Source organism: Callionymus lyra, unplaced genomic scaffold, assembly GCF_982586985.1.
Source record: "Callionymus lyra unplaced genomic scaffold, fCalLyr1.hap1.1 HAP1_SCAFFOLD_83, whole genome shotgun sequence".
Classification (NCBI taxonomy): domain Eukaryota; kingdom Metazoa; phylum Chordata; class Actinopteri; order Syngnathiformes; family Callionymidae; genus Callionymus; species Callionymus lyra.
In genome coordinates, this window is record NW_028258582.1 from 115,001 (window position 1) to 125,000 (window position 10,000).

The 10,000-nt window shown below is 58.8% G+C and overlaps 1 non-coding gene across 1 annotated transcript; it reads right to left on the reverse strand.

The window, feature by feature from the left end:
* Window positions 1–7,021: 7,021 nt before the first annotated feature.
* On the reverse strand, window positions 7,022–7,140 carry LOC148058413 (5S ribosomal RNA). Its single transcript, XR_015709875.1, has one exon. It is a non-coding gene; the product is annotated as a 5S ribosomal RNA (ribosomal RNA).
* Between the last annotated feature and the right edge of the window lie 2,860 nt (window positions 7,141–10,000).

Below are 10,000 nucleotides of genomic sequence, written 5' to 3' on the forward strand. Positions count from 1 at the left end.
ACCTCTAGGTGGTTGCGCTCGTGACATCAAAAAGACCACTTTTTGCAGAGCAGTCACACTCGGAAAAAATTTCTTTCGTCAGGCAAAAGAACCAGAGTTCTCCGCGGCCATCCACTCCAACCTTGTCCGACTTTGAGGCACCAGGCTCGGCCACCCTCCGAGCCTTTTCACTCCCTCTCCTGTTATGGTGCCTCCCTATTAACCTCTAGGTGGTTGCGCTCGTGACATCAAAAAGACCACTTTTTGCAGAGCAGTCACACTCGGAAAAAATTTCTTTCGTCAGGCAAAAGAACCAGAGTTCTCAGCGGTCATCCACTCCAACCTTGTCCGACTTTGAGGCACCAGGCTCGGCCACCCTCCGAGCCTTTTCACTCCCTCTCCTGTTATGGTGCCTCCCTATTAACCTCTAGGTGGTTGCGCTCGTGACATCAAAAAGACCACTTTTTGCAGAGCAGTCACACTCGGAAAAAATGTATTTCGTCTGGCAAAAGAACCAGAGTTTTCAGCGGTCATCCACTCCAACCTTGTCCGATTTTGAGGCACCAGGCTCGGCCACCCTCCGAGCCTTTTCACTCCCTCTCCTGTTATGGTGCCTCCCTATTAACCTCTAGGTGGTTGCGCTCGTGACATCAAAAAGACCACTTTTTGCAGAGCAGTCACACTCGGAAAAAATTTCTTTCGTCAGGCAAAAGAACCAGAGTTTTCAGCGGTCATCCACTCCAACCTTGTCCGATTTTGAGGCACCAGGCTCGGCCACCCTCCGAGCCTTTTCACTCCCTCTCCTGTTATGGTGCCTCCCTATTAACCTCTAGGTGGTTGCGCTCGTGACATCAAAAAGACCACTTTTTGCAGAGCAGTCACACTCGGAAAAAATTTCTTTCGTCTGGCAAAAGAACCAGAGTTTTCAGCGGTCATCCACTCCAACCTTGTCCGACTTTGAGGCACCAGGCTCGGCCACCCTCCGAGCCTTTTCACTCCCTCTCCTGTTATGGTGCCTCCCTATTAACCTCTAGGTGGTTGCGCTCGTGACATCAAAAAGACCACTTTTTGAGGAGCAGTCACACTCGGAAAAAATTTATTTCGTCTGGCAAAAGAACCAGAGTTTTCAGCGGTCATCCACTCCAACCTTGTCCGATTTTGAGGCACCAGGCTCGGCCACCCTCCGAGCCTTTTCACTCCCTCTCCTGTTATGGTGCCTCCCTATTAACCTCTAGGTGGTTGCGCTCGTGACATCAAAAAGACCACTTTTTGCAGAGCAGTCACACTCGGGAAAAATTTATTTCGTCTGGCAAAAGAACCAGAGTTTTCAGCGGTCATCCACTCCAACCTTGTCCGATTTTGAGGCACCAGGCTCGGCCACCCTCCGAGCCTTTTCACTCCCTCTCCTGTTATGGTGCCTCCCTATTAACCTCTAGGTGGTTGCGCTCGTGACATCAAAAAGACCACTTTTTTCAGAGCAGTCACACTCGGGAAAAATTTCTTTCGTCTGGCAAAAGAACCAGAGTTTTCAGCGGTCATCCACTCCAACCTTGTCCGATTTTGAGGCACCAGGCTCGGCCACCCTCCGAGCCTTTTCACTCCCTCTCCTGTTATGGTGCCTCCCTATTAACCTCTAGGTGGTTGCGCTCGTGACATCAAAAAGACCACTTTTTTCAGAGCAGTCACACTCGGGAAAAATTTCTTTCGTCTGGCAAAAGAACCAGAGTTATCAGCGGTCATCCACTCCAACCTTGTCCGACGTTGAGGCACCGATGTCGGCCAAGTTCTGAGCGTTCCACCGCCGAATGCCACTGGTCCTCAACACAGCGGACTTCCAATCCAACCTTGTCCGACTTTGAGGCACCGAAGTCGGCCTCAGCCCGAGCCTTCCCCCGCCGACCTCACTGGAGCCCGCCATCCAGGGACCGGCGGAGGTCGCCCGCATGACCGCGGCAAAGTGTCTCAAAGTCGGGCACGACCGCTCGAGTCACCCGCCAACCCGGTCCGGGGCACCTCCAGGGACCGGCGGAGGTCGCCCGCATGACCGCGGCAAAGTGTCTCAAAGTCGGGCATGACCGCTCGAGTCACCCGCCAACCCGGTCCGGGGCACCTCCAGGGACCGGCGGAGGACGCCCGCATGACCGCGACAAAGTGTCTCAAAGTCGGGCACGACCGCTCGAGTCACCCGCCAACCCGGTCCGGGGCACCTCCAGGGACCGGCGGAGGACGCCCGCATGACCGCGACAAAGTGTCTCAAAGTCGGGCATGACCGCTCGAGTCACCCGCCAACCCTTTCCGGGGCACCTCCAGGGACCGGCGGAGGACGCCCGCATGACCGCGACAAAGTGTCTCAAAGTCGGGCATGACCGCTCGAGTCACCCGCCAACCCGGTCCGGGGCACCTCCAGGGACCGGCGGAGGACGCCCGCATGACCGCGACAAAGTGTCTCAAAGTCGGGCACGACCGCTCGAGTCACCCGCCAACCCGGTCCGGGGCACCTCCAGGGACCGGCGGAGGACGCCCGCATGACCGCGACAAAGTGTCTCAAAGTCGGGCACGACCGTTCGAGTCACCCGCCAACCCGGTCCGGGGAACCTCCGGGGACCGGCGGAGGTCGCTCGCATGACCGCGACAAAGTGTCTCAAAGTCGGGCACGACCGCTCGAGTCACCCGCCAACCCGGTCCGGGGCACCTCCAGGGACCGGCGGAGGACGCCCGCATGACCGCGACAAAGTGTCTCAAAGTCGGGCATGACCGTTCGAGTCACCCGCCAACCCGGTCCGGGGCACCTCCAGGGACCGGCGGAGGAGGCCCGCATGACCGCGACAAAGTGTCTCAAAGTCGGGCATGACCGCTCGAGTCACCCGCCAACCCGGTCCGGGGCACCTCCGGGGACCGGCGGAGGACGCCCGCATGACCGCGACAAAGTGTCTCAAAGTCGGGCACGACCGCTCGAGTCACCCGCCAACCCGGTCCGGGGCACCTCCGGGGACCGGCGGAGGACGCCCGCATGACCGCGACAAAGTGTCTCAAAGTCGGGCACGACCGCTCGAGTCACCCGCCAACCCGGTCCGGGGCACCTCCGGGGACCGGCGGAGGACGCCCGCATGACCGCGACAAAGTGTCTCAAAGTCGGGCATGACCGCTCGAGTCACCCGCCAACCCGGTCCGGGGCACCTCCGGGGACCGGCGGAGGACGCCCGCATGACCGCGACAAAGTGTCTCAAAGTCGGGCACGACCGCTCGAGTCACCCGCCAACCCGGTCCGGGGCACCTCCGGGGAGCAGTGGAGGTCGCTCGCATGACCGCGACAAAGTGTCTCAAAGTCGGGCATGACCGCTCGAGTCGCCCGCCATCCCGGTCCGGAGCTCAACACTTTGTCGTTTTTTCCACTCCCTCCCCATTAACCTCTAGGTGGTTGCGCTCGTGACATCAAAAAGACCACTTTTTGCAGAGCAGTCACACTCGGAAAAAATTCGTTTCGTCTGGCAAAAGAACCAGAGTTCTCAGCGGGCTTCCAGTCCAACCTTGTCCGATTTTGAGGCACCAGGCTCGGCCACAGTCCGAGCCCATTCACTCCCTCCCCTGTTGTACTCGCTCCCTATTAACCTCTAGGTGGTTGCGCTCGTGACATCAAAAAGACCACTTTTTGAGGAGCAGTCACACTTGGGAAAAATCCGTTTGCGCTCACACCATCCCTCCCCATTAACCTCTAGGTGGTTGCGCTCGTGACATCAAAAAGACCACTTTTTGCAGAGCAGTCACACTCGGAAAAAATTCGTTTCGTCTGGCAAAAGAACCAGAGTTCTCAGCGGGCTTCCAGTCCAACCTTGTCCGATTTTGAGGCACCAGGCTCGGCCACAGTCCGAGCCCATTCACTCCCTCCCCTGTTGTACTCGCTCCCTATTAACCTCTAGGTGGTTGCGCTCGTGACATCAAAAAGACCACTTTTTGAGGAGCAGTCACACTTGGGAAAAATCCGTTTGCGCTCACACCATCCCTCCCCATTAACCTCTAGGTGGTTGCGCTCGTGACATCAAAAAGACCACTTTTTGAGGAGCAGTCACACTTAGGAAAAATCCGTTTGCGCTCACACCATCCCTCCCCATTAACCTCTAGGTGGTTGCGCTCGTGACATCAAAAAGACCACTTTTTGAGGAGCAGTCAGACACCGAGGTTTTCTGGATTTATGTCCGTTTTCCTGGTTCTCTGACTCGGGCACCTTGTGACCGACATCCCCCCCTTCCCTGGTTCTATTTTGCCGATACTTTGGTGAGTTTTCTACCCGCAAACCAAGCCCCCCAAGCCCGCCGCCTGGTGGGGGAACATGCCCCCTGGTCCTGGTTCTATTTTAGGACACTTTGGTGAGTTTTCTACCCGCAAACCAAGCCCCCCAAGCCCGCCGCCTGGTGGGGGAACATGCCCCCTGGTCCCGGTTCTATTTTAGGACACTTTGGTGAGTTTTCTACCCGCAAACCAAGCCCCCCAAGCCCGCCGCCTGGTGGGGGAAGATGCCCCCTGGTCCCGGTTCTATTTTAGGACACTTTGGTGAGTTTTCTACCCGCAAACCAAGCCCCCCAAGCCCGCCGCCTGGTGGGGGAACATGCCCCCTGGTCCCGGTTCTATTTTAGGACACTTTGGTGAGTTTTCTACCCACACTGCAGGTCCCCAAATGCCGCCATCTGGTGGGGGAACATGCCGCCTGCACCGGTTCTATTTTAAGTCACTTTGGTGAGTTTTCTGCCCACACTACGGGTCCCCAAATGCCGCCATCTGGTGGGGGAACATGCCGCCTGCACCGGTTCTATTTTAAGTCACTTTGGTGAGTTTTCTGCCCACACTACGGCTCCCCAAATGCCGCCATCTGGTGGGGGAACATGCCGCCTGCACCGGTTCTATTTTAAGTCACTTTGGTGAGTTTTCTGCCCACACTACGGGTCCCCAAATGCCGCCATCTGGTGGGGGAACATGCCGCCTGCACCGGTTCTATTTTAAGTCACTTTGGTGAGTTTTCTGCCCACACTACGGGTCCCCAAATGCCGCCATCTGGTGGGGGAACATGCCGCCTGCACCGGTTCTATTTTAAGTCACTTTGGTGAGTTTTCTGCCCACACTACGGCTCCCCAAATGCCGCCATCTGGTGGGGGAACATGCCGCCTGCACCGGTTCTATTTTAAGTCACTTTGGTGAGTTTTCTACCCACACTACGGGTCCCCAAATGCCGCCATCTGGTGGGGGAACATGCCGCCTGCACCGGTTCTATTTTAAGTCACTTTGGTGAGTTTTCTGCCCACACTACGGGTCCCCAAATGCCGCCATCTGGTGGGGGAACTGCCGCCTAGTCCCGGTTCTATTTTAGGTCACTTTTCTCACTTTCTGACCCACAAATAATGCCCCAAATGCCGCCGCCTGGTGGGGGGAACTGCCGCCTAGTCCCGGTTCTATTTTAGGTCACTTTTCTCACTTTCTTACCCACAAATAATGCCCCAAATGCCGCCGCCTGGTGGGGGGAACTGCCGCCTAGTCCCGGTTCTATTTTAGGTCACTTTTCTCACTTTCTGACCCACAAATAATGCCCCAAATGCCGCCGCCTGGTGGGGGGAACTGCCGCCTAGTCCCGGTTCTATTTTAGGTCACTTTTCTCACTTTCTGACCCACAAATAATGCCCCAAATGCCGCCGCCTGGTGGGGGGAACTGCCGCCTAGTCCCGGTTCTATTTTAGGTCACTTTTCTCACTTTCTGACCCACAAATAATGCCCCAAATGCCGCCGCCTGGTGGGGGGAACTGCCGCCTAGTCCCGGTTCTATTTTAGGTCACTTTTCTCACTTTCTTACCCACAAATAATGCCCCAAATGCCGCCGCCTGGTGGGGGGAACTGCCGCCTAGTCCCGGTTCTATTTTAGGTCACTTTTCTCACTTTCTTACCCACAAATAATGCCCCAAATGCCGCCGCCTGGTGGGGGGAACTGCCGCCTAGTCCCGGTTCTATTTTAGGTCACTTTTCTCACTTTCTGACCCACAAATAATGCCCCAAATGCCGCCGCCTGGTGGGGGGAACTGCCGCCTAGTCCCGGTTCTATTTTAGGTCACTTTTCTCACTTTCTGACCCACAAATAATGCCCCAAATGCCGCCGCCTGGTGGGGGGAACTGCCGCCTAGTCCCGGTTCTATTTTAGGTCACTTTTCTCACTTTCTGACCCACAAATAATGCCCCAAATGCCGCCGCCTGGTGGGGGGAACTGCCGCCTAGTCCCGGTTCTATTTTAGGTCACTTTTCTCACTTTCTGACCCACAAATAATGCCCCAAATGCCGCCGCCTGGTGGGGGGAACTGCCGCCTAGTCCCGGTTCTATTTTAGGTCACTTTTCTCACTTTCTGACCCACAAATAATGCCCCAAATGCCGCCGCCTGGTGGGGGGAACTGCCGCCTAGTCCCGGTTCTATTTTAGGTCACTTTTCTCACTTTCTTACCCACAAATAATGCCCCAAATGCCGCCGCCTGGTGGGGGGAACTGCCGCCTAGTCCCGGTTCTATTTTAGGTCACTTTTCTCACTTTCTTACCCACAAATAATGCCCCAAATGCCGCCGCCTGGTGGGGGGAACTGCCGCCTAGTCCCGGTTCTATTTTAGGTCACTTTTCTCACTTTCTGACCCACAAATAATGCCCCAAATGCCGCCGCCTGGTGGGGGGAACTGCCGCCTAGTCCCGGTTCTATTTTAGGTCACTTTTCTCACTTTCTGACCCACAAATAATGCCCCAAATGCCGCCGCCTGGTGGGGGGAACTGCCGCCTAGTCCCGGTTCTATTTTAGGTCACTTTTCTCACTTTCTTACCCACAAATAATGCCCCAAATGCCGCCGCCTGGTGGGGGGAACTGCCGCCTAGTCCCGGTTCTATTTTAGGTCACTTTTCTCACTTTCTGACCCACAAATAATGCCCCAAATGCCGCCGCCTGGTGGGGGGAACTGCCTGCTAGTCCCGGTTCTATTTTAGGTCACTTTTCTCACTTTTCTACCCACAAATAATGGCAAAAAAAAATGCTTACAGCACCCAGTATTCCCAGGCGGTCTCCCATCCAAGTACTAACTGGGCCCGACCCTGCTTGGCTTCCGAGATCAGACGAGATCGGGCTCATTCAGGGTGGTGTGGCCGTAAGCGAGGGAAGCGCTTGTGAAATGCCCCAAAGTGTTGAAAATGTTCCCCAGGCCCCTGGTTCCCCATCCCCGCAGGAGGAGGCTCCCCAGGCCCCCTGGTTCCCCATCCCCGCAGGAGGAGGCTCCCCAGGCCCCCTGGTGCAGGAGGAGGCTCCCCAGGCCCCTGGTTCCCCATCCCCGCAGGAGGAGGCTCCCCAGGCCCCCTGGTTCCCCATCCCCGCAGGAGGAGGCTCCCCAGGCCCCATGGTTCCCCATCACCGCAGGAGGAGGCTCCCCAGGCCCCTGGTTCCCCATCCCCGCAGGAGGAGGCTCCCCAGGCCCCCTGGTTCCCCATCCCCGCAGGAGGAGGCTCCCCAGGCCCCATGGTTCCCCATCACCGCAGGAGGAGGCTCCCCAGGCCCCCTGGTTCCCCATCCCCGCAGGAGGAGGCTCCCCAGGCCCCCTGGTGCAGGAGGAGGCTCCCCAGGCCCCCTGGTTCCCCATCCCCGCAGGAGGAGGCTCCCCAGGCCCCCTGGTTCTCCATGCCCGCAGGAGGAGGCTCCCCAGGCCCCTGGTTCTCCATCCCCGCAGGAGGAGGCTCCCCAGGCCCCCTGGTTCTCCATCCCCGCAGGAGGAGGCTCCCCAGGCCCCCTGGTTCTCCATCCCCGCAGGAGGAGGCTCCCCAGGCCCCTGGTTCTCCATCCCCGCAGTAGGAGGCTCCCCAGGCCCCCTGGTTCTCCATCCCCGCAGGAGGAGGCTCCCCAGGCCCCCTGGTTCTCCATCCCCGCAGGAGGAGGCTCCCCAGGCCCCCTGGTTCTCCATCCCCGCAGGAGGAGGCTCCCCAGGCCCCTGGTTCTCCATGCCCGCAGGAGGAGGCTCCCCAGGCCCCCATGTTCTCCATGCCCGCAGGAGGAGGCTCCCCAGGCCCCTTGGTTCTCCATCCCCGCAGGAGGAGGCTCCCCAGGCCCCTGGTTCCCCATCCCCGCAGGAGGAGGCTCCCCAGGCCCCCTGGTTCTCCATGCCCGCAGGAGGAGGCTCCCCAGGCCCCCTGGTTCTCCATGCCCGCAGGAGGAGGCTCCCCAGGCCCCCTGGTTCTCCATGCCCGCAGGAGGAGGCTCCCCAGGCCCCCTGGTTCTCCATCCCCGCAGGAGGAGGCTCCCCAGGCCCCTGGTTCTCCATGCCCGCAGGAGGAGGCTCCCCAGGCCCCCTGGTTCTCCATGACCGCAGGAGGAGGCTCCCCAGGCCCCCTGGTTCTCCATCCCCGCAGGAGGAGGCTCCCCAGGCCCCCTGGTTCCCCATCCCCGCAGGAGGAGGCTCCCCAGGCCCCCTGGTTCTCCATGCCCGCAGGAGGAGGCTCCCCAGGCCCCCTGGTTCCCCATCCCCGCAGGAGGAGGCTCCCCAGGCCCCTGGTTCTCCATCACCGCAGGAGGAGGCTCCCCAGGCCCCCTGGTTCTCCATGCCCGCGGGAGGAGGCTCCCCAGGCCCCCTGGTTGGGAGAGGGGGAAAAAGACCAAAGTGTTTAAAAATGCCCCAAAGTGTTGAAAATGTTCCCCAGGCCCCTGGTTCCCCATCCCCGCAGGAGGAGGCTCCCCAGGCCCCCTGGTTGGGAGAGGGGGAAAAAGAGCAAAGTGTTTAAAAATGCCCCAAAGTGTTGAAAATGTTCCCCAGGCCCCTGGTTCCCCATCCCCGCAGGAGGAGGCTCCCCAGGCCCCCTGGTTGGGAGAGGGGGAAAAAGAGCAAAGTGTTTAAAAATGCCCCAAAGTGTTGAAAATGTTCCCCAGGCCCCTGGTTCCCCATCCCCGCAGGAGGAGGCTCCCCAGGCCCCCTGGTTGGGAGAGGGGGGAAAAAGACCAAAGTGTTTAAAAATGCCCCAAAGTGTTGAAAATGTTCCCCAGGCCCCTGGTTCCCCATCCCCGCAGGAGGAGGCTCCCCAGGCCCCCTGGTTGGGAGAGGGGGAAAAAGACCAAAGTGTTTAAAAATGCCCCAAAGTGTTGAAAATGTTCCCCAGGCCCCTGGTTCCCCATCCCCGCAGGAGGAGGCTCCCCAGGCCCCCTGGTTGGGAGAGGGGGGAAAAGAGCAAAGTGTTTAAAAATGCCCCAAAGTGTTGAAAATGTTCCCCAGGCCCCTGGTTCCCCATCCCCGCAGGAGGAGGCTCCCCAGGCCCCCTGGTTGGGAGAGGGGGAAAAAGAGCAAAGTGTTTAAAAATGCCCCAAAGTGTTGAAAATGTTCCCCAGGCCCCTGGTTCCCCATCCCCGCAGGAGGAGGCTCCCCAGGCCCCCTGGTTGGGAGAGGGGGGAAAAAGACCAAAGTGTTTAAAAATGCCCCAAAGTGTTGAAAATGTTCCCCAGGCCCCTGGTTCCCCATCCCCGCAGGAGGAGGCTCCCCAGGCCCCCTGGTTGGGAGAGGGGGAAAAAGAGCAAAGTGTTTAAAAATGCCCCAAAGTGTTGAAAATGTTCCCCAGGCCCCTGGTTCCCCATCCCCGCAGGAGGAGGCTCCCCAGGCCCCCTGGTTGGGAGAGGGGGGAAAAGAGCAAAGTGTTTAAAAATGCCCCAAAGTGTTGAAAATGTTCCCCAGGCCCCTGGTTCCCCATCCCCGCAGGAGGAGGCTCCCCAGGCCCCCTGGTTGGGAGAGGGGGAAAAAGAGCAAAGTGTTTAAAAATGCCCCAAAGTGTTGAAAATGTTCCCCAGGCCCCTGGTTCCCCATCCCCGCAGGAGGAGGCTCCCCAGGCCCCCTGGTTGGGAGAGGGGGAAAAAGAGCAAAGTGTTTAAAAATGCCCCAAAGTGTTGAAAATGTTCCCCGGCCTCCTGGTACCCCATCCCCGCATGAGGATGTCACCCAGGCCCCTGGTTCTCCATCCCCGCAGGAGGAGGGATTGTGGGTGGGA